Genomic DNA, 24,489 nt, shown 5'->3' on the forward strand with positions numbered 1-24,489 from the left:
GGTGTGTAAAAATGAGGACTGCAATCCACAGAACTCCCAAAGACATGAATTTGTCAGTCTGAAAGATGCCACAAAACTTCTGTTTTTTGCTTTGTTCTTGTTGCTGCTGAAACTGACAGGGCTACCTCTCTGATACCTGATGAAGTTATGAGTGATTTTAAAAAAAATCTTTTTCAATTGGCTATATTCCTGACATATGTTATCAAAATATATACTGTTGTATTTTATTTTATATTTTTAAATTTGTTTTTGGTCATTGGATCTGTACAATTTTTATTGTGGTCCTGTTGACTAGAGCAACAGACTTCGTGCAATTATTCAAGAAGGTTAAGGCAGGGCAAGTGGACTTAAAATATTATATTTCATTTAGTTTTCACAAGGCAAAGATATATTGTCCATATAGACTGACTTGATTAACGAGTTCTTGGCAATCTGAGCGGCCTCTTCTTGCCAAAGCAACACAGATTTTCAGCTCACAGAAGAAGTGGGTATTTCTTTAAGTGACTCCAAGGGCAGATTTGCCCATTATGGTTGCTGAAGAAATGAATTGGGTTTAGTATGGGATGCTGCCAATTTTTCTAGAAATTGTAGACTAAAAACAAGTAGGGATGTGCAGAGTTGTGTCTTTGGATGACATCTCCCAGAATTCCCTGGTTCCTCAGCCCTGCCTTGCCCACAAGTTCCCTACCTGCTATGGGAAACACTGGGGTAACGTCACTCCTTCCTACAGCAGCAAGAGTGTGTGGAGTGTCCTTGAAATATGTCTGGCTGCACTCATTTGTTGGTCAGAATGCTATGAAATGCTTCAGAGCTATTTTCCTTACCTGTCTCATAGACCAAGACAAATATTTAAGGGCTAGGTAATATCCAACTGTTGAAAAAAGTTTGCTATATCAGGCCTTTCATTGCTAATTTTTGCTGGTCTAATCATTTTGGAAGCATAATAGTCTCATAAACAAAAGACCTATAGTCATAGCTGTCTTGGAGGATTTGGCTATGATTGTTTGCTTCAAGTTATTTCTCCCATGACATAGTGTCATGAAGAAATTCCTTAAAGTTATATTAGAAGTTATCTCTGAATATGAATCTTTGTAGATACCACTATTCCAAATACAGCGAAGAAATCAGAAGAAGCCTGAGACTCAAAGGGCAGCAATGAAGGAATTAGGAATGATAATCAAGTGTAAGGATGTATCACTGGAGACCAAGACCAAGAACATCCCCACTGTTGCATTCCTGATGTCTATGTACGGGTGTGAAAGGTGGACAGTAAAGAAAGCTGACAGGAAAAAAAATGATTTGTTTGATATGTGGTGCTGGAGGAGACCCTTGCAGATGCCCGGGACTGCTTGCTAGAAAGACAAACAAGTGTGTCATATAGCGAATCAAGCTTGAATTATCTCTGGGGTCATCGTAAAATGATGAAACTGAGTCTGTCATACTTTGGGGGGATCATGGGAAGGCAAGATTCGCTGGAAAAGGCAATAATACTGGGAAAGACTGAAGGCAGCAGGTAAAGAGAAAGACCCAATATGAGATGCATTGCCTTCCTAAAGGAAGCCACAGGCTTGAGTTTGCAAGAGTCAAGCAGGGCTGTTGAGGACAGGATATGTTGGAGATCCCTCATTCATGCTGTCGCCATCGGTTGGAGGCAACTTGACAGCACATAACAACAACAAGCTGCAATTTAAACTTATCCCTCAATAATTCATTCTGTGAAATCTTCTGAGATTTCTTATTCTAGGAGGTTTCATTATGTAATGGAAATCTGTACTGAAAACGCAGCTGCTGTGAAAAAGTGTGCCTATGTATACAGTATATGTGGGCATGTCCATACATCTTATAAATGTTTACAAACTGTGCTTGTTTGTCTGTTTGTCCTGAAAGATCTCCAGAATGACAAGGGCTAGAAATGTAATATTCTGCACGGCTATCAAGTGAAATAATGGAGTTGTTTACTTCTCAAAACTGGTTCCCCTTGAGCCCTGTTTGGTTGGTTACTTGTTCCAAAAAGTTGTAATGGCTAGAAACATAAAAGTTTCCAGAGATGCTACAGAATCCCTAACTTTAATAACTGATTTGTTATATTCTCAAATCAATTTCCTCAAAGCCCCAGTTGGGACCATTGACTATTAGCTTTTGCTAGTTCTTGATCATGGCATTTGCTGGACTTCTCCCTTAAGATGGCACAAGCTGAATGAGTACATAGGTGGGCTGGGGCGGGTGGGAAGAGAGGCAGAACTGTGAAATAAAGCATTTGGTAGGCATGTTCGGGCTCTGAAGTGATGATGATGAAACCCATGGGTTTTTAATGTGGATGAGCACTTTGCTGAGTAGTGAGTTAAATGGATACAGTGGTCAGGGCTGGTGCCAGGTTTTTTTGTGCCTTAGGCAAGACTAACTACTTGCGCCCCTCCCAACCAATTTTCAAAAACAGACAAAGTCTAGGAAAAACAGAAAATGCAAAAGTTGAAATTGTGAAAATTTTATTTTAAAAATCTGAGCGAACAAGTAATAGAACAGTCTTCAATTTTATTTCTCAAATACAAAACAGTTTTAGCACACAAATCATTTTGAATAATCCTATGAATGGTAATGTCTCTTAAATGTTTCTATTTTTGCTACATCAAAATCTCATTTTGTGAGCCTTTTCTTTTGCAAACTTTGTCACTGATCAATGGCGGATGCTTCAGCATGTTCAATTGATATAGTTGCCAAACCAACTAGTCTACTTTGCAGCATTGTTGAGCACAAATACAGTATGTTTTTATAAGCTTCAGCTTTGAGCTGTGTTCACCACTAGCCATTGACACTGGAAGTGTGAGAAGGATCCTTAGAGCAACAGAAACATTAGGCACACTATCCAGGGGTTTTTGTTGCACTATGAAGAGACGTACTCCTTGTAGTGGGATAGACTTTGGAAGTCTTCGAGGTATTGCTATAAGTTCACAGTACAGAACTTCAGCATCAATATATTTGTTTCCATGTGAACCAATGATTTTTCCAAATTCTTGCAGGCCTTAAGTACATCTTCAGTACATTCTTTTGTTGATCCTGCATATGTCATACAGGAAGCCAAACAAGGAATTACAGTGGTGCCTCGCTTAACGGGCGCTCCGTTTAGCGACGAAATCGCTTAGCAATGACTTTTTTGGAGCATTTTTGTGCTTCGTTTAGCGATGGTCCCTATGGGCGATTTTCGCTTAGCAATGGTTGGGACCATGCTTTGCATAGCAATTAAATTTTGGGTCCCCTGTTTCGCTTAACGATGGTTTAAACAGTCTCATGTCTGCTGTTTTTAAAATGTTTTTCTGTTATTTATAAAGTTAAAGTTTACTGTTTAAAATGTTTGAAATCATGAACTGCACTTAATAACCCCTTTGTTAACCAAAATTGACTTTGTTCTGATTCTTTTTTGATTTATTGTTGTATTCCCCCCCCCCATTGAGATGCACTGAATAGGTTTCAATGCATTTCAATTGGGGAACCGCGTTTTGCTTAGCGATGTTTCCTATGGCGATTTTCGCTTGACGGCAATTTGTTCCAATTGGAACGGATTATCCAGTTTTTAATGCATTTTAATGGGAAACCGTGTTTCGCTTAGCGATGAAATCGCTTAGCAGCAACTTTTTCGGAACAAATTAACATTGCTAAGCGAGGCACCACTGTATATTGTTGTACCCAAACAAGGAATTATATTGTCTAAAACAGCATAATAGAAACTTATTTTGAATTTCTGCTTTGGATCTTATGGTGCCTCCTCTTGTGCTTCATATTCAAACTGCTTTTTTGTTCTCCTTTTTCTAACTTGTTCTGTTTCAAACGTTTGGTAGTATTCCTATGTAATCTCAGTAGTGTCCATGAAAACTTGTTGAAAACCAGCACCTCACCTATAGCCCACAAGGTAATGTCACTTGCAGTTGGCTTGTAGCTGATTTTAAATCATTTTCCTTATTTTGTAACAGCTTGCGTCTAAGATTAATTTCAAAAAGGATGTTGTACCATGTAACAAAGGATACCACAAATTACATCATCCTTAGCTTCAATTTGAGAAAAAATTTCCAGATAAATTCTTTAGGCTTGTGTCATCAAAGATCTCTATTAAGGCATCATATATATAGTGGTGCCCCGCATAGCGACATTAATCCATTCCAGGATTAACATCGCTATCCGGAAACATTGCTATACGGAATGTAAAACCCCATAGGAACGCATTAAACGGAGTTTAATGCGTTCCTATGGGGCGAAAACTCACCGGTAAGTGAAGATTCCCCATCCGGACGCCATTTTCGCCGCCTCGGTAAGCGAGGGCAGGGCGCAAAAATGCTGCGGGTGGTCATTTTATTCTTCCGGTGGCCATTTTGGAACCACCGATCAGCTGTTTTTAGAACATCGCAATACGAAGATCGGTAAGCGAAACGCCTACCGATCATCGCAATGCGATTTTCGCCCATTGGAATCATCGCAATGCGATCGCATTAGCGATCACAAAAAACGTGTCGCTATGCGGATTCATCATTAAACGGTGCACTCGTTAAGCGAGGCACCACTGTACTATCAAGATGATATCTCAGGGATTTTAAAGCATCATTCCGACTCTCCCATCTCGTTTGACTCAGTGGCTTAACAGTTATTCTTGATACATGGCTAATTAAAATTTGCCAGTGCTGAGTTGATGCAGAGAAATAATTATAGATCTGTTGAATCAAACTGAAGAAACTTGTTGCTTCCAGACTACCAAGTTTAGAGAGTGTGCATTGCAGGGCACAAAACAGGCACGTGGATTTATGTCTAAGACTCTCTTTTGTACACCATTTTCTTTGCCTTTCATGTTACTCTCATTATCATAACTGTAACCATGTAGATCCTCAATTGGTAATCCCATTTGCTCAAGCTGTCCAAGAAGACACTCCAGGTGCTTTTTTCTGTCATAAAAGCACCTTAGTGTCCTTTAGTGGAACAAATCCCAAGAAATGTTCTTTTATCATAACCTCAGGTTTGGACATCTCAGTATCTGATGGTTTGATCACATTGACAATATGTACAATCATTGTCATTTGTTCAGTATGACTAACATCAGGTGTGCAATCCAGAATAACTGAATAGTATTTGGCCAATTTTATATCTGCTAAAATTTTCTGCTTTATAGCACCTGCTAGAAGTTGTATAAGTTCATTTTGGATGAAATTTCCTAAGTAGTGAACGATAGTTTCGTCATTTTTAACTCTGCACAAATGTTCATTCATGATAGGATTAAATATTCTACAAACTTCAAAAAAATTTCCATTGTTATCACAGTACAACTTTTCACTAGTACCATGGAATGCCAAGTTTTGCATGCTAAGAAGTCTGACCAAAGCAGTCAAGAGTTCCAAGATTTGTTGCCAATATTGTTCTTCTTGCCTGATTTTCTGCTGGTTAATATCATCAACTGTTTTATATAAGTGCAATTCAAGTTCTCTCCAGGTCTGATAGTTTTCGAAATTGAGAGGATTTCCCTCATGTGAAGACAGAATTGCTTCAATGTTCTTCCAGTCTTTTGAACCTTGTCCTTGTAGCACTGGTGTGCTATTTATTTTGTTGAACAGCTTACAACAAAAACCAAAAAATCCACATATTTTGAAGTGGAATATATTAGCCATTGATGGCACATCTCTTCACCATTTGCTAGTCTCCTCTTGTAGTGTATACGAGAAAATCTTCTTGTTTTTGAGTCTTTTGGAAAGTCATATGATATAGCCTACTGTGGTCCATATTGTACTATAAACGGTCTCAAATTATCACTGCAATAATTAGGCCAGTTAGCAGGATCAGTGTAATCCAAGCTGGGCACAATATTATCTTCTTTTGCAGTCATTGCTGTACTCTCACTTTCCTTGAGATCCTATTTTTCTTCTGTATGTTTTACTGAAAGGCCTACAAATTGTGAAAATTCATTCTTAGAGTTTATATCACTTGTAGAAGGAGCACCATGTACAGCTTCCTCAGTGGTAGTTTCAACAAGGGTATCGTTTCGACTGCTTTCTGTGTACAAAGGTCTTTCTGGAAGAACCTCTCTTCCTTTGCTTGCTCCTTGACTCTTTTTGCCTTTTGTTTGCGGAACTGAGCTCCAGGTGGTCACTTTTTTAAAAATCAGCCATAGCTCTCCCTAGGATGAAGGCAAAATTTTATATGTTTAAGGTCAGTCAAGCCAGAATTGTAGTTAGCAATACCCACTTAGCCCAAGCCAAGCAAGACCAGGAGAAAGCTGAGTTTAGGGTGGAGCACTCAATTTCTGAGCAATGTACAGATTTCAGAGTGGCAGCCCACCTAGATGATATTCTATAAGCGAGTACAAGCACATTTTCAGGAAATTCAGAACAGTGCCCATGGCCATGACTCCAAAGAAGACTGCTTGGAAACTCTAATTTAAGAACACATTCAGAACAAATTATTATTAAAAATCACATAATTAAATTTATGGGAAATGACTACCAGGTCGCCATTGTAGGAACTGTCCTCATAAGAAAATAAAAGAAGCCATGTAGGATCAGGCCAATGACCCATCTAGTCCAACATTGTCTGTCATACAGTGGCCACACAGTGTAGAACATGACTGTGCCCTCTTATATAGATATATAGACACATCCTATACCCAGCAAAATGCAAACACTTTAGCAAGCAGGCAAACAAAGCTATTTCAATAAGGAAGTTCTTACTCTTCCCCCAGTGTTCCATTTCCTAAAAACAATATAATGATAACAAAAGTAACTGAAAACCAAAAATTGAGTAAAAGAAGATAGAAACTCACTTTTCCCCAAATGTCATTGGGAACACCATCCAAGCAAGTACGTTCAGCTCAATAGAAGCCTTGCAGTTGCAGTGTAAGAGTTGCCACATTGAAAGTGAAACTATAGTTCCCTCTAACTTGCTCTAGGGGTGTTGGTCTGGCACACAGAACTTTGGATTTTTTAAGAAGTGGCATGAGCATGAGATTAGTAGATCTTCCAGGTCACACGGTAGAATTTCTGCTCACAAACTGACTTGGTTTAGAGGGAACATTGGTGGAGCCCCCCCAACTAGAAGTCTGTCTCCAGCTATAACTGGGGGAATGTACATTAAAAGAGACCAAAGGCTAAGTGAGAGAGGGCAGTTGCAAGATCTTCACCAAAATTTTCTCCCCCACTGCTGCCTGTCCATTAGCTCTGTTTGATGACTTATAATTAGAGATGGGGGTATTCATATACGAATACAAATATCCCCACACAGGCCCCATGAAGCCGGACTATCCACTCACAATTTCGCCCCTGCCGCTGGCTCTGCAGAGGCTTTCTATTGTGCTGTTCTCCACAGTGGATTAGCCACTCTCTGACCTAGCAGAGAGGCTTGTCATCCCGCCTCCTGCCAGGACTGGGTAATTGATTGCTGACAATGGTGCGATAGGAAGCCTCTGCAGAGCTGGTGGCAGCGGTGAAATCACTCATGTTTTTATTTATTTATTTATTTATTTATTTATTTATTTATTTATTTATTTATTTATTTATTTATTTATTTATTTATTTATTTATTTATTCGATTTATACCCTGCCTACCTGGGCGACTCGTCCACTCTAGGCGGCTTTCAATATAGGATAAAACAATAAAATGCAGAAAAGTACATGATCATATGATAACAGTTGTAATAAAATAGAGGGATAATAAAAGGGAAAATAAGAAAAGAGATCAGGTATTGACTGGAGGGAAGGTCTGGATGTATAACCATGTTTTTAACTGGGTTTTAAAGATTCCCAGCGTCACCTTCATTTGGTGAAAAGGAGATGTAGAGCTGGGTGTCATCAGCATATTGATGACACGATGTCCCACATCCCCTGATGACCCCTCCCATCGGCCTCATATACATGTTAAACAGCATTGGGGAGATAATCGACCCCTGTGGGACCCCACAATTGAGATTCCAGGGGGCCGAGACACTCTCCCCAAGCTGAACTCTCTGGGGGTGGTCCTCCAAGAAGGAACGGATCCAGGCTAATGCCAAGCCACCGATTCCCAACTCAGTGAGCCTCCCCAGGAGGATACCGTGGTTGACAGTATTGAAGGCAGCCGAGATGTCAAGGAGGACCAGCAAAGGCATTTTGCCCCTGTCAGCCTCCCTCAACAGGTCATCGTACACGGCGACCAATGGCGTCTCTGTGGCGACGGGCCTGTAATTGCCAATTTCGTCTGCCGCCAAACTAGGTTTCTTTCTTATGGGCCTAATGAGTGTCTCCTTGAGGGCAGATGGAAATCTGCCCTCAATGAAAGACCCATTTATTATTACTGTGGCCCATTCTGTTGTTATTGGCCTGGCTGCTTTGATTAGCCAGGCCGGGCAAGGGTCAAGGGAGGAGGTGGTGGCCCGGCAGCGGTCAAGCACCTTGTCCACAGTGTCGGGCATCACAGGCTGAAAAGAGTCTAAAGTGACCGGGCAAGGCGGAACGCTGGACATCTATGCTCGACTCACTGTATTCAAAAAAGGAGAGCTCTCAGCGGATGGCCTCCACTTTAGATTTTAAAAAGGCTGCAAACTGGTCAGGTGAGAAACTAGGGGGAGGCCTATCACCTGAACCAGTTCCGGATAGGTCACGCACTATACGGAACAACTCCACCTGCTGGTTTGAAGCTTCGCTTATCCGATTAGCGAAGAAAGATCGACATGCAGCATTTACCATAGTTAGGTAAAGGTTAGTTGCGACCCTAACAGCTATCCAATTATAATCAGTCGGGTTCTTCCTCCACCTATGCTCTAGCCTTCTCCTATATCACTTCAGCGCTTGGAGCTCCTGGTTGAACCAGGGTGCAGGACGAGCTCTGCACTGGAGAGGGCATTTAGGCGTGATCATGTCTATAGCCCTAGTAGCAGCGATGGACCAGCTGTCAACCAGAGCCTCGACAGGAGTGCCAGCCAGGCCAGCCGTTACACCTCTCATGGAGTCCTGGAATCCAACAGGATCCAGTAGCCTTCAAGGGCGGACCACAGAAATAGGTCCCTGCTCCCTGTGAGGGGAGAGTGCCACTGAGAGGATACACTTTATTAGGTGGTGATCTGACCATGACAAGGGGACCAACAGGTTATGCTAATGAGAATACCAGCAGCCCTTTTTCTATGAAATGACCCCTGGGTTGCAATATATAGAAAAATTTTACAAGACTTTATACAATAGATAATTATATTTCATAGCACTGTTGTGATATTTATCTTAAAATTTTAAAATATAGATTTTCAGTTGCATTTTTTCAAGAAGCTAGTCTATATAAAACTGTGCCTCTCTCAAGTTAGTTCTGCCCTCCTCTGACTTCGCTTCTGTGCTCCTCAGGTCAGTTCTGTGACCCTCTGAGGTCAGTTTTGCACCCCTCTCAGGTCTGCCCTCTGGGTGGTCGCCTAGTTTGCCTAGTGGTAGCTCAGGCCCTGACTGTGGTGGAGGAAGGCAAGGGACCAGCATAGATGGATAAAAAACACAGACACAGGGGAATGAGAGAGGGCAAAAGCACTGGGAGGGGGAGGGTGGGGTTTGGCTGGATAGTATGCCAGGTTCCAACTGTAAGAAAGGAAAATGTTTTCACTTCAGAAGAACCTGAGATATTCCTTCAGTGGACTTTACAGCACAGCTATTGATTTTAGAATGTACTCTTAAGTAGCTCAATGGAACCTACTCCCAGTTAGGTGTTCATAGCAGAGCATCCAGAAGCATCCAGCTATGGGTGATGGTATTCCTGAGCTTCAAGCCCTGCTCTGCAGTGAATCTGTGACTGCTAGATGGATTCCACTTTCTCCCGTAGCCACAAGGCGTTAGTTATTTTCCATAGAAAAATATACTTCTGACCTGGAGCATTGTTAGGAAATGGAACAAGCCCTGAAATCACAGTTGTTAGCCATCCCTAATGATGCCGGTTGTGAGGATTTTCATACTTAGAGAATGTTAGAAAAACCATTTTGAATGTTTCAGCTGGATTTCTTTGATCTCTGAGTTCCTTTCCACACATTGCCAGTTGTTATGAAAGATGTTTAATAGAGGCAATCATTATCGTTTCCCGACAAGGGTGTGCTTCATTTTAATTTCATTGCTGACTGAGGATGTGTGTATTTCCTTTTATCTTGTATATCTGGAAGACTAAAGATCTGCTCTGGAAACAGCTACTCAAAGAGAAGAATTTGCAATTTTTTAAAAACTTGTCATATCCTTTTTGCTCTTGAAAATGAAGCACAATTCTTCTCCTTCAGGTAAAGTGGATTAAAGACCAGCACTTGACCCTTTTAAGCAGAATATTTGCCAGTACTAAGTTCTGAAATCACTCTAAAGGGATACTGGTAGGAAAGCTTTATTTGAGATGAGCAGAAACTAGGGTGTGTGGGAAAACTTGCTTAGATATGGGGAATATGTCTGCTAAGAATTTAAGAGGAAAGTGTTTTTCTGAGTAAAATGTTTAATCTAGATCTAAAGGGCTGGGAACCTAGCAACTCAACAAGTTGACTAGGGCTCTCTGATGTTTCTTGCAAAAGGAGAAACATTGTGAGTGAATGTAATCGGCTTGAAAGTGTGACAAGTTACACACACAAGGTTCCAAGTACAGAAAATGGATAATCCTTCTAATTAACCCAGTCCTTCCACAAAGATACATATACAACCATTAGACTTGCAAATTAAATATATATTTACCTTCAAAAGACCAATCACAGAACATAGTATGCTAAATGAAAGAGGTGAGGGAAATCAATGCTCTGAACAACAGATGTCTTTCATCACTTGAAGAGGAACCTCTTCTAAATATATGTTAAATGTATTATCTGGTTTGAATTACAGACAAAGAAGTTAGCCGTTTTCACTGCTGCTACTTTATTTGGCTGAACAGGGACATCATTTAACTTTGAAATCAAATCCAAGCAGAGCTTCGAAAAGTTGCCTTTTTTGGCCAATACCTTTCAGAACCCCCCAGCTGGTTGAGAGTGATAGTACTAGCAATGTCACCCTTCCTAGTCCTGAACGTAGGCTTTCAAGAGTAGACATGGTCTAGAGGGGCGGGGTAAAAATCAAATAAATAAATAAAATAAATAAAATAAAAGATAAATTGTGAAGAAGCTTTTGGGGCACTTGTGGGTCAAAATAAATAAATAAACATTGGCCAGCTGTTGAAGGAGCACAAATATTTTTGCTGGGGCCACTGGCAACTGAACTGAATTGCAAAAATCCATGAAACATCTCCCCTGCCAATTATGTTGCTTCTCTATATAAATGAAACTAAGGATCAATATAATCTTAGTAGGCTGAGGAAGTCTACTCTTGTTTTTCTCTACCAACAACTCATGTGCCATAAGAGATGTCAATTTTGAAATCAAGAAACCTTCCAAACAGGATGTTTTGCCAGCTATTCAAGGACAAAAGGTGAAAATTTCAGGTGGGCATGAGCAAGCCCTCAGGTTTGCTAAGTAGTTTTTTAAATGTTGGGTAAAGTGCAACGGCTTTGCCTTATAGCTTCCTGATTTTCAGAATTCAGTATGGTCTTTTCCTGATATGCCACTGCTTCCTCTTCTGTTTCCAGCCACAAATTCCTTTGTTTTATATTTGGCATGGGTAAGTTTTACATTTTTAAAATACATTTGCTTGAATCATGGAAAACAACAAAGCAAAAATACCTGAACATCAAAAAAAAACAAACCCTAAAACTAATAAACAAAGGGATAAGATAGCCTCAATGGTTTAGGTTTCTGCCTATGGAATTCAATTCCCTACTGTGCTTCTTGTGAAGTAGGGCCAACCTGTGTGGTCTCAGACAAGCTGCACAGTCCTTGGATGCCCCCCAGAAGAAGGGAGTGGTGAATCACTTCTGAGTATTCATTGCCTGAAAAAGTCACCATAACTCAGAATTTACTTGGCAGCACATGATGATTATTAATAATAAGTACTAATGAAAAAGTCCCAAAGTCTGAGAAAATGTAAATGTAAATTTTGATGCAAAATGACTAAATGTTCCAGTAAGTATGTGCCATGTGTATATGCCATGTTTAAGTGATGAGATATATAACATCCTCAAGTCTGCTGATTACCAGAGGATGGGTATTACCTTTGTGGGTTGTAATAGTATTTGTTTAGCCATCTTGTTGACCATTGGATAATTTCCATAAGACAGGTAAATGGTTTACCGAAATATATTCAAAGACTGCTCCAGAACAAAGCTGATGCACCTAACAAATTCCTGTCAGAAAAAGATATGACTCTATGTAACTAGAGCATATGTTTAAGACATATATCAGATGTACCCTATCACCTATAATTACAAGATTTATGAAAGCCTTTCCCTGAAAAGTCATTGTTACAGCTGATATGCGCAAAACACTATTTTCTACTAAATAAGCCACAACTATTGATTCTTAGATATAATGGATATAGATTCCTGACCTACTGTCCATTGATTAGCAAAATACGATGCTCTAATTTTTCAATCCATAGTTTTGCCCAGTTCTGTAAATCATACTTATTTACCAGCCTTTAGCATTTTTAAATGCATTTTACATATTTCTTTTTCAAACTTTTTCAATAAATGGATGCACAAGTGAAGGATACGCTGAGGCATTGAAGGCTTATTTAGATGCCAGCAAATTTTGTTACTGCAAATATTGTCATTCAGCAGAAGTTGACAAAATATATCTTCCTCTCAGCATAAAAAGTTGGTTAATTTAATGTATGAGAAAGGATCAAATTGTAGTTGTCATGAAATTACGCACCAAAGATTCCTAACTATGAAAACTGTAATGAGATTAAAACCTGTCCTAACATGTTTAGAGTCTAACATTGTCCACTTGGAAAGGGGGAGCAAATGGGAAGATTTCAAAATGGCCGAATGGAGAGCTCAACAAAGTGGAAACTTCCCCTTGATTAAGAGAAGGTGGTATAGACTGAGGTTAGGAAAGTCAATTCCCTCCTCATTTTTCATTAAATGGAAGTTCCATTCTCTTCAGAGAGACCTGTGGCTGTGAGAAATCTCACAGTATTACTTATATTAAACTGTTTCCTTGATGTTAAGAAGTAAGTTTCCTGAAGAACATATATAATATCTGAGACATACTATTACTGCAATTTAAAATGTGCTAAGGTCATCCCATAGGGCTAAATTTAGATGTGCCCATCTTACCAAATCCATAGATATGTATATCTACAATTTGTTTATTCAAATTAATTTTTTAATCAATTTTGAATGCTTCCCAGGAATTAATATTCCAAAATAGGTAATAGGATCTGGGCACCAGTGAAAATGTCATATATATATAGGACATACTAGAGCTGGCCATCTCTGAGCCCTTGGGCCTGCCAAAGCAGGTCTTTGGATGCTGACTAAGGCTGAGGCAATTGCCGTGTTGCATCCTGATTTCCAGAATTCGGTATGGTATGTTCTGAATTACAATTACTTCCTCCTTGCTTGCTTTCCCAGCCAAGAACCTAGTTGTTTCACAGTCTGCCCGGGTTATTTGCATTCATTGATTTCCTTCAAGGAACATCCTGTCTCCTGCAATTTGCTTCCACTGGAAGGCCACGGCTGTTATTTTGTTTGCGGCTTTCAGGGACAGGTCACTGCTGTCAGCTCTCTGGTCTCTTCATCAGGGTACTGAAAGTTAGTGGTTTGAGGGAGAAGTTGAAAAGCAGCAGGCAAATTAGATGGCTTTCTTGGGCACTTTTCAGCTGGTCTGATCCCTTAGGAAAGGCCACTGTCTTCAAGGCCCTTACAGTCTCCAAATCAGTTCTCCAGCAAGGCTCTGGAAATGCTTTAGAAAATTAATTACTGGTGTAATTAAAAGCAGGCACCCATGCTTGATCAGTGGTATGTAGGGTAATAAAGAAGATAAGGATGAAGGTAATTATCATATATGGCATGGGCTTTACCAGAGCTTAGAAAAGTAATTTTTTTTGAACTGTAGCTGTGAATCCCCCAGCCAGCTGGACAGTTGTAATCCCCCCTCAAAAAACTTTTCCAAGCTTGCTTAAGTTACTTGACATGGTAGTTTGAAAGTAATGAGACATCAACATGGCAGTAAGGATGTGTGATGCCAAACACATATGCAGTGCTTCTTCCTTGCTGCTTCCCCTTCAGTATCACCAGAGGTTCACATTTCCTCACTGATCCTCCAGTTATCATTTGGAGTTGTTGTTTTCGGCTGTGTCTCTTTAGTTCTGCCAGCCTGTGTGGTATTTCAGCTGCTCATCAGCAGGATGGAGCTCAGTCAACTGTTGTTCAGCTGAAATGCAGTCAGTCTCTCCTGTCAATGTATTATTATTTATCATATTTATTTTAAATATTTATATATTGCTTCCTTTCAAGGGCTGTTCAGCTTTCTCAAAGTAATTCATCAAACAGTTATGACAAATGGCATATCAAAGCCACAGAACAGATGGTAAAGTTACCAGCAATGATTCAAAGCCTGTTAGTTTTTTAAAAATCTGAGGCAGTTTCAGTGTTTACAGCCAGGTCATTAAAGCCCATGTAAACACGCAGGCATGCACACACAAGGGGGATAAGGTTAAGTGACTTTCCCAAGACAGAGAGTTCCACAGTGGCCATGGCATGTCATGGAGGTCAGCCACTGCTTCATGGACCACCTGCTGAAAAGGCCTTGCCATTTCTGCTTGCCTGTCTGATGAACCCTGCCAGTAGACCAGATGTCAGTACTTCTGTGGCTGATCTTAGGGCTTCAGTGGCACTCCACAGCCACTGAAGCAGGTTTATATGTATGCAGCTGGTCTTTTAAATAACCGAGTCCCAATTCATTTAACGGACTGAAATATTGTATAGCAGCTGGAGGGGCCATTAACACATCTCTTCAAAGAAGGTCATGCATCATGTAAAAGGAAGACAGAAGAGGATCATGATTTGCATAAAAATCCCTGTGGTAATTTATATGTACAGATGCAAAATTAGAAAGGATTTTTAATAGCTTAAATAGAATTACAACACATATCACTCCAGTGAGGAAGCGAAGACTATGAGCAGGTGGCCTACATCCTGGTGCTCATTGTGGATGGACAACTTCAAGGTATCTGATTTCCCTCCATATGGTTCTGAATCTTGAAATCAGACTTGGCTTGGACAGCTATTCAGATGAGGACAGCAGCCCTTTGGTTTTCCCCCTTCTCCCATTAGGACATGTGGCCATCCTAAGAACAAGCTGAATTGGAATTATGGGCTCTGCTTGACTCTTCTGCAAAGGCAACTCAGGCAATTTTTTCAGTAGAATCTTCCAGTTGTCAGACAAGCTCGTGTAGAAAGGCAGCCCCAAGTAGAACATGTTATAGTACTCTAATCTGGCTGTAACTAGTGGGTGAATAATTGTGACAAGGGTTTACAACTTGAGACAGGGACAGAGCTGGCAAATCTTCCCAGGCTCATGAAAGGCATAATAGCCAGGAACAACAGCAGCTTGCTTATCCATCAGTCGTATGATGGCCAGGACAATCTCCAAACGATGTATACTTGGTCCTCTAGGCAGAATACAATTCCATGCATCAAAGCTTGTAGCACTCTATTCCATTTCATTCCACCAGGAAAGTCTTGTATGAGTCTGCACTTTTGGGGCAGTGATGATAATAACAACTGCATACAATCGTCAAAATCCTGCTTCTTAGCATAGTAATCACACACTCATTGAATCAATGTGGATTTGAGGAGCCAGCTTTTGGTAAGTTCCATTGATTCAAATTGACCTACTCTAACCGCTTCACTTTAGCACCGCATGCTGCAGTTAGAATAGGCCCATTTTAATCAATGGCTCTTACGTAGGAGTTGGCTCACTAAATCCACACGTACTCAATTGGCCTATTCTAGTGAAATTTACTACACTAAGCAGCAGGATTTTGGCCAATTTAACATAAAGGCCTTCAAACCATAGATTCCATATAATTTATCTCTACTCTGTTTTTAATAAATCATGTATATCAACAAAGTTTCAGATTTTCATTGATACTTTTCTTGCAGCCACCTCAAAGAAAAAAAGGAGACACAATATTGTAATTAATAGTTAGATTAATGTGCTAACTATTAATCACAATACAGTAGAGTCATGTGCTGCCCTCCCTTTGCTGAATGCCAGCCCTCAAAAGAGCACTTGCTATAATAAAGAGAGGAAGGACCAAAGCAGTATCTGCAATCAGGTTTTTAATTTGATTTTCAAAAGCAACTCACCAGTATCACATTGTGAGAAGAAAATACATGCTGGGTGCACAGTCCATGCTGCAGTGATTTGTTGAAGGCTTAGTGTCAGTGAAGCAATGGTCTCAGTGAAAATCAAGTAGTCCTTATCTGGCATAGCTCTACCTCTGCCAAACATAATTTATAAAAGGAAAGGAACATTAAAAACATTTAGAGGAGGGGAGCTCTAGCTGAGGGGAACTGATGTAATAGTGCAACCACTCACACCCCATGACTGTCCCCTTGTATCAGATCAGGCAATCACACATGCCAGAAAGTGGAGAAAAGCAATGCCAGCCGAGTTGGAGCAAAATAAGCGACCCCCTGCAAGATGAGCAAAAAGAGATGATTTCCCAGTGAAAAATACTGGGCTTCCCTACACTTAGTTTTGCCTTGCGCAGTTGCTGGTTTTGACATTAATTTTATCTGTGCCAAATCCAAGGCAGACTGCCTGGTAAATAGCCAGTGGAGTCACCCCCTCAGTTTTATTTCAATATCTAAAAAGACATCTGCAGTGAGACTTGGGTAATATGCAAATTAAAGTAATAAGCTCAAAGCCAGATGGTTAGTCAACTAAAATTTCTCCACATCCTTACCACCTGTCTACACTTTTGATATTATTTTTCTCACTACTTTGGCCTACGCTTGTGTGTATTTTGGACGGATACATTACTCAGCACAGAAGGCATTTATCCATCATCTTCCACCTAGATTTGTGTTACAAAGAAAATCCAAGAGCCTGGCCCTAGTGCCTGCTCTCATACAGTCCCCTTTTCCTTTGGAGCTGAAGCTGGCGCATAGCTGACAGCTGAAACATGGTGTGCCATTGATGCTGCTGAAGATTCAATTCTTTATCCCTGAAATTAAATGAGTTGAACTGCGTCCTGAATGAAAGCTCTGTCACTGCTGGGGAGAATTAATCAATTAGGTTTAATTTAACTTCCTCTCCTGTGTGTTCTTTAAAGTGGCAAAATTATAAAAAATGTATGTCAAGTCCTTCCCTTGGTGTATTAGAGAATCCACTCTTTCTCTCTCACCTCAGATAAGCAAGTGCCATTATTCTGCCATTGAGGGATATGTAAGGAGCCTCTCTGAAGAATGGGAGGAGTGAACACACAGTTGGGGATCCCCTGCCAGCTGATCTTTCCACTCCTGAAGCAGCATTGGATTTCTTCTGACAGGGAGATTCTACCATTTGCATCGTATTTGGATCTAATTCTTTATGGATTTTTTAAAAAATGAGGCACAGGTCATTCTAAATGCAGCTGTAATTTTTATGCAGCTGGTGGCAGTCATTTACAGTACCTGTAAAGTCCCTAAATGAACAAATAGACCCAAATATTTTGACTTACGTGACTGACCTTTCTTGTTTTATGGAGTAACAAAATAATTCTTAGAGGTACAGAGTTAACATAAGGCCAAATGCCCAAACCACCCAAAGGTGAAAACGCGAGTTGTTGTGTGTTTAATACCCCATCTTTGTTTGTTTTGCCCAGGAGATGGTCTAATGGTCTTTCCACTGTGTTTTCCTCTTTAATGCTAGAATTATTGTACATGTGTTGTGGGGGTTCAGGGCAGGAATAAGTTGCTGTAATGGAAATTCCCTGGTTGGCTGGGTGGATAGCTTAGTGGTTTAGGATGGCCCAAGAGGAAAATGGTAAACCACTTCTGAGTATTTTCTACCTGGAACACCCTAAGAAGGGTTGCCATAAGTTGGAACTGACTTCACAGCTCATTATGATGATGATGATGATGATGATGATTATTATTATTATTATTGTCGTCATCATCATCATCATCATCCCTCAAAATATTTCCTAACCCCTTCCAATTGTAAACAAAACCTGCCTCTTTTTATACAGGCAGACATCCAAAAAAGCAATTATTAATAATTTTTTTTTTAAAAAGTAACTCTTATCTATTGTCTGAAAGTAGTTAACACAGTTATTTCAGTTTAAAATCATCTGAATGGTTTTTATGCACATTATAAGCCAGCGCTTTGACTGTGTGATGTTTTCCTTTGACCATTTAGTGAGGTTATACAAAGGACTGTAGAAATAACTAAAATGTTATAGAGGCAACACAAGAAGAGTGAGGCTACCTCTCATAAAATTACAATCAGTCACTTATTTCTCGCATTAATTACTGGGAAGAATAAAAAAAGTGTTACATGTAAATAATTGTGGTTCACAGCCCTTCCACAGCTATGTTAGCTACTGACAGCTTGAAGGGTAATTTATAAGAAGTGTTTTTGGAGAATTAGGGGACATTGTAGATACTTGGGCTATGCCACTGATGTGATGGAATCTTGAACCAGAGCATACAGGTCTATGGAGGCCACAGAACATCAACTTTAGGGATTCTGGGAGTTACAATAATAATAAAAAGAAACTTTCCCAAGCTCTGGCATCCTTGGGGCGAGGGAGGGAGTTAGACCAGAAACAAGATTCTCCACTTAAACATGTAATTCAGACACCAACCAGCCTCTCAAGATGAGCCCTCCTTTTCAAATTTACGAAGTGCTGATAAGGGCAGAATCTGGCCATTTAACTAATCTGTGCAGAAGCACAAGGGAATAAAAAAATAAATGACTTGCTTACTAAGAATCTGCATGGGACAATTTCCATTACATAACAATTTCCATAAATTGTACTAATGGAGCAACTTATAAAAAGTCTCATAGTATATTTAGGAAAGCAATTTACAAAATCTATTTAGAGCCATAAACTGGGGGTGTATTGGTACAGCAGCTCTGTTTTCAAATGATCTCTCGTTTGAAACAAATGGTTCCTGTTCATAGCAGATTATGTTAATGACACATTACTGAGTGTAGACATGCAAATAATGAATTGCTCTGATTGAAATGTCTATACAAGATGTGGTTTCACTCTCTTTTGGTGACATTAGAGCTCCTCCTTATAGACTGTTGCATCTGTTAGGGTGAAGATGATTGCGGGGGCAAAGTTCTAAACCTGTTCAGCGTGTCACTAAAGTAAATATGTCAGCATATAAATCTGAATACATTAGAACATTCATATGCTTCAAAATCACTCATTTGAAAACCTAAACATTCGATTTCTACCAGGGAAGACTTAATGGCTGACATTACACTGACAGGGTGTATCGTTAATAATGTATTATAGTTATTTACTAGGGCATTACACAGTGTTATCACAAATGCCAAACATGAAGTTGCAGCTGACAAAATAAACCAAGAAGGATACACTTGTAATCCTGGATCCTTTCTCTCAGCCTTTGTGTGTGGGAACTCATGCTGTGCTGCTGCTCAGGGATGTGGAACAGAATATAAGGATATTGCTTGTGCTGCTTATTCCCTGGGCAAAGATGAAAATTATTCCTGTTCCTCTAGAAGCCTCTTAGGGATGTATTGATAGTCATTCATGCCTGGAACAGTTTTGCATCCTGATGATTCCATGGGATTACATCAGCTGTGGCACCGCAGAGGGCTCTTTCCTGGGGCAAGGTCTACCTCCACTCCAAATGCCTTATCCAACATCCAGTATTACTCTGACTGCCATCTGACCAAAATATCTCCCTCACAAACACGAAGGCCACTTGAAAACTGACTATGGAGACTTTCGTTTTTAGGATGTTTTGGGTGTCCACTGGTGGCTGCAGTGGAAGAAGAGGAGGAGGGAGAGGAGGAGAAATTATCTCTCTTGATTCCATTGAGGGAAGCTGTTCTATCAATGGGAGCATTTGTTTCTTTTATTTCATTGTTTTTTAAACTTTTGCCTACCACTTTTTTTAGCCCCCAAGGCTCCCAAACTAATGTGGAACAGACAAAAGGGAAAGAAAAAAACATTTTTTAAAACACAGATTTAGAACCGATGTTAAAAACAGATCAAAAACATAGTTTAAAAGCCTATTTTAAAACCAGTTTTGAACATCAAAGGTAATATGAAACAGTACCGTCCTGTCTGGCTACCAGAATCTCAAAACTAGCATCTTGAATTGTGCTCAGGAAGTCAGCTGGAGCAGGTTCGAAATTGATGTTCTATGATCTCTAATATGGCTGTGTGAATACCATCCACTTCGATGCAGTCCAAATAATCTGTCTGACAAATAGCACCCAATTTGCTCCAAGCCAATTAAATTGGTATCAAAACATTCAAACATATTTGTACTGGTCCAAATAATGAAAAAAAAAGACAGATTAAATTGGGGGAAATAAATAAGCTGGAATTAGGATGGGCAGTTAAATTTAGGACCACCCACTACTGCTCAATTTTCAGAGCGCACACAAAGCTTCCATAGGTTTTCCTCTCCTCCTCCTTCCCTCTTTTCTTTCACCGTTCCTGCTTGGTACTGTGGAATGAAATCAAATTTACTCAGGACATGTGCTGAAGGAAAATTGATTATTCCTGTTAGTAGCTTTGCTGCCTCAGTGGGCAGACTACTTGACCTCTGCCTTGTGTGTCATGTTTGTCACTCCCCCTGTCTGGAACACAGCCAGTTACACTGGGGGGGGGAATGAAAAATCCAAAGTACTGCAAAAAATAAAAGTACAGTGGTGCCTCGACTTACGAACGTCCCAACTTACAGCCAATTCGAGTTACGACTAGCTCCGGCCATAAAATTTTGCTTCGACTTGCGGCTGGAACTTTGAGTTACGATTTAAAAAAAGGCGGGGAAAAAGGCAGGGAATTTAAATTTCTAACCATTGGCTGACGAAGAGGCTGCTTCTTTGTAGCTCTTTTGTCCCAGCAGTTAGAGAGTGTGCGATCGGAGGAGGCTTCGGACTGACTGGTGCTGCTTTCTGCTTTTTAAAATGCCTGTTCTGAGTGGATACATGGCTTTGCAGGGTGGGTTTGGGCTGGGGGGGGGTTTATGTTTCTGTGCTACTATGTTTTTTTGTTTTTTGGTGTGGTTTTTTTCCCTGGCCCCAGCACGTTCCGATGGGGCTTGTTCTGTTTGTAGGGGTTTTTTGGTGATTTTTCCCCCCAGCCCCAGCGTGCTCCAATGGAGTTTGCTTTGTTGTTGTTGTTTTTTTGTTATTTTTGTTTTCAGCCCCAGCGTGTTCCGATGGGGCTTGCTCTGTTTTTTTTTTTCCCTTTTTGGTGATTTTTTTTTTGCCCCAGCGTGTTCCGATAGGGCTTGTTCTGTTTTCTTTTTTTTGAGGGTGGGTTTCTGGCCCCAGCGCATTCTGACAGGGCTTGCTGTGGTGTTGTGGTTTGTTGTGATTTTTTTTCCTCACCAGCACGGTCTGATGAGGCTTGGGGTTTTTTTGGGGGGCGGTGATTTTTCCCTGACCCCAGGACGTTCCATCGGGGCTTGCTGTGGCATTGTGTGTGTGTGTGTATTTTTTGTTATTTTTTTCCCCGGCCCCAGCATGTTCTGATGGGGCTTGCTCTGCTTTTTTTTTTTTTTTTTTTTGGTGATTTTTTCCTGGCCCCAGCACATCCCGATGGGCCTTGTTGTGTTTCGTTTTTTTGTGCTTTTTGGCAATTCCCCCCCTGGCACCAGCAGATTCCAATGGGGCTTGCTGTGGTGTTGTGTGTGTGTGTGTGTGTGTGTTTTGGTGATTTGTTTTGGTGATTTCCCCCCCAGCCCCAGCGTATTCTGATGTGGCTTCCTGTGTTGTTTTGTTGGTGATTTGTTTCAGCCCCAACACGTTCTGATGGGGCTTGCAGTGGTTTTTGTTGTTGTTGTATGCCCCCCCCCCGGCTGGAACAGATTAATGGGTTTCAATGCATTCCTATGGGAAAGGGTGCTTCGTGTTACAATCAATTTGAGTTACTACCATCTTCTGGAACAGATTAAGTTCGTAAATTGAGGCACCACTGTATAAATAGGGTAGGGGATGCAATAGCTTAGGACCTATTCTTAATGCTAATGTGACCTGCTCCACTTAAATTTCACATCAATGAATCAAAACATTAATGACACATTCACACACATAGACACTCAGTCAATGGAATCCAGAAATATAATGCAAAATGTGATCTGCACCTGCCTAAAAGAAGAAGAAAAAATCAGTACACACCCATCCTACTGAAAGTGAAAGCAAAGAAAATTGCAATTTCTAACAGACTAACATCCTCCCCTCCCCTTGCCAAGGCATGAAATGGCCACTTAATATTGAACAAGGGAATTTATCTCACCATTTTGAGCCCTCTCAGAGGCTCAACGATTATGGTTTCCAGGACTGCATAGACTTTCCAACTGGCTCCTGGTTTTCTGGTTCTGTTAAAGTGTTACTTTCATTTTCTGAGTGAGACTTGCTCGCACCAGTTTTTAAAATTCAGCTTTTAAAACCAAAGTCTGAAGCAACATTTGGTGTTATGGAGAGCCACAATTTTGATTTGATCACCATTTTGGGTTTCAGTTTGGGTTCAGAAACTGATAAATACAATACCTGTGCTTCACTTGAATTCCAAATAGTTTCTGAACCCAAAGCACACTTTTAGTCTATAGATACATTTTATAGAGCTTGGTCTATATTCATGAAGAAATGTGATCTAAATCAAGAATATGCTCAATTTTAAATACTCATTGCCTCCAGTACAAGGCAGTATTGCACTCCACCCCCACCCAGAGTTCTGTTAAAGACCATAAAGACATTAACGATTTAAAATAATTTTCAGGGTTCATATTCTGCTCAGCTACATCCATTGAAATCCACTGAAGCCAGAAAAGGCTTACATATATATGCATAGACAGGATCTGGTCCAAGAGCCAAGAGAAATTAAAAATTAAAGATGAGAACATGCTATGTGGAGAAAAACTGGCTATTGACCAAAAGGAAGGGAAGAGCAAGATTCAAAAACCCATCAGATCCTTGTCTCGTTAGGAGGAATTCAGCAAGGCAAAGTGGGTACAAATAAGTATTTCTACTAGCGAGGCATGAAATAATTGCCTAGCCAAAACAGGAAGGAATTAGAGTGGAAGGGTGGTAGCTGTTAAAACAAGAGCAACACACCCAACCCCAGATGGTATGCTTCCTTTATGGGGATGAAAATAAATAGAGCATGCAGCTAATAAATGCCAAACACGAGAGCACATTAGCTTAAATATATATTGCACACCAAAAAATACATTTTAAAAAAAGGAGGTTAGCATAAAATAAAGCCCCCCCCTCCAAAAGATTAGGAAAAAAAAGAGCAAATTAAACTTACTAAACATCAAGCCTATACTGGAGGCTGGGTGAATAAAATATAGTCTTGGCTGAATGAAATTTGGGTCACTCAAGTGTTCAGTAGTGAGAACCTTTGGCTTCTATTAGCTTACATCTCCCATCAACCCCAGTCAGCAAAGGGCAGTGAAAGAATATGGGTCTCGCAGCCCACAAACCTCTGAAGGGTCCCAGATGGCCACCTTGATCGAGGACTGCGACCCATCCTAAGTTGATTGGTGTTTCATTCCTTGATCCAGGAACACAACACAGCCTGGTTCAAACAAAGGAAGATTTGTTGTACCTTGAACAGGGCTCTCAACCAAGTCTTAAGTAGGTACTTCAAACAGGAATGTGACAGTGGGACTTGTTAGCTTCCCTAGCCTGGTCTTAATCGCAGCGAGTGCCAGTAAGCTAGCAAGGAGGGCATTAGCTGGTGTTCTCTGGATCCCTGTCCAGGACATTGGGACTGGATCTCCTGTGCCTGCAGCTGTTGCCAAAACTGCCTCTAGCGTCCTTCTGTGCTCTTCCTGTGCTAGCATGACAGCTGCATTGAGGTCAATTCCACTGAGCCTAGCACTACTTGGGAGCATCCTCCCTCCCTCCCTCTCTACTCCAACAGCTTGGATGGTGCAGTGGTATCGGCTGGTGGTATCTCTTTTCTTCTCTCTTGGGCATTCTCAACTTGACTAGGGCCTTGGTTTAAGGATCTTCTTTGATCACATAGTCCCTCTCACCCTCTGGCTCTGGGCTTTCCTCCATGTTGTATGCTTCTTCAGAGTCCTCCAGGGCATTCTCCCAGGCCCCTTCCTCCTCCCAGTCTGAAGGCTCTTCCTTCTCCCTTACTTTTCTGCTTTGTACTTCTCTCTCAACCTCCTTGAAAGCTCCTTTTATCTCCCTCACATCCAACCCTCCTCCTCTGCTGCCTTTGGCATCACATATGCCAATTCTGTCACTATGCAAAGGGGGGCAGTTACCTCAGGCAGCAACTGCTGAGGGGAGGGATAGAACTGGCAACCTCCCAGCTATTCCTTGTCAGTTTTCTGGAGGACAGAGTTGTAAATGCCAAAGACCACCCTGGGCTCCCTGAATGAACCTATCATCTTGGGTGTGGTAAAGAATGCTAAGAAAGAGCTTCCAATCCAGTCAGTTTCTGTAGATACAAA

Source organism: Pogona vitticeps, chromosome 1, assembly GCF_051106095.1.
Source record: "Pogona vitticeps strain Pit_001003342236 chromosome 1, PviZW2.1, whole genome shotgun sequence".
NCBI classification, from domain to species: domain Eukaryota; kingdom Metazoa; phylum Chordata; class Lepidosauria; order Squamata; family Agamidae; genus Pogona; species Pogona vitticeps.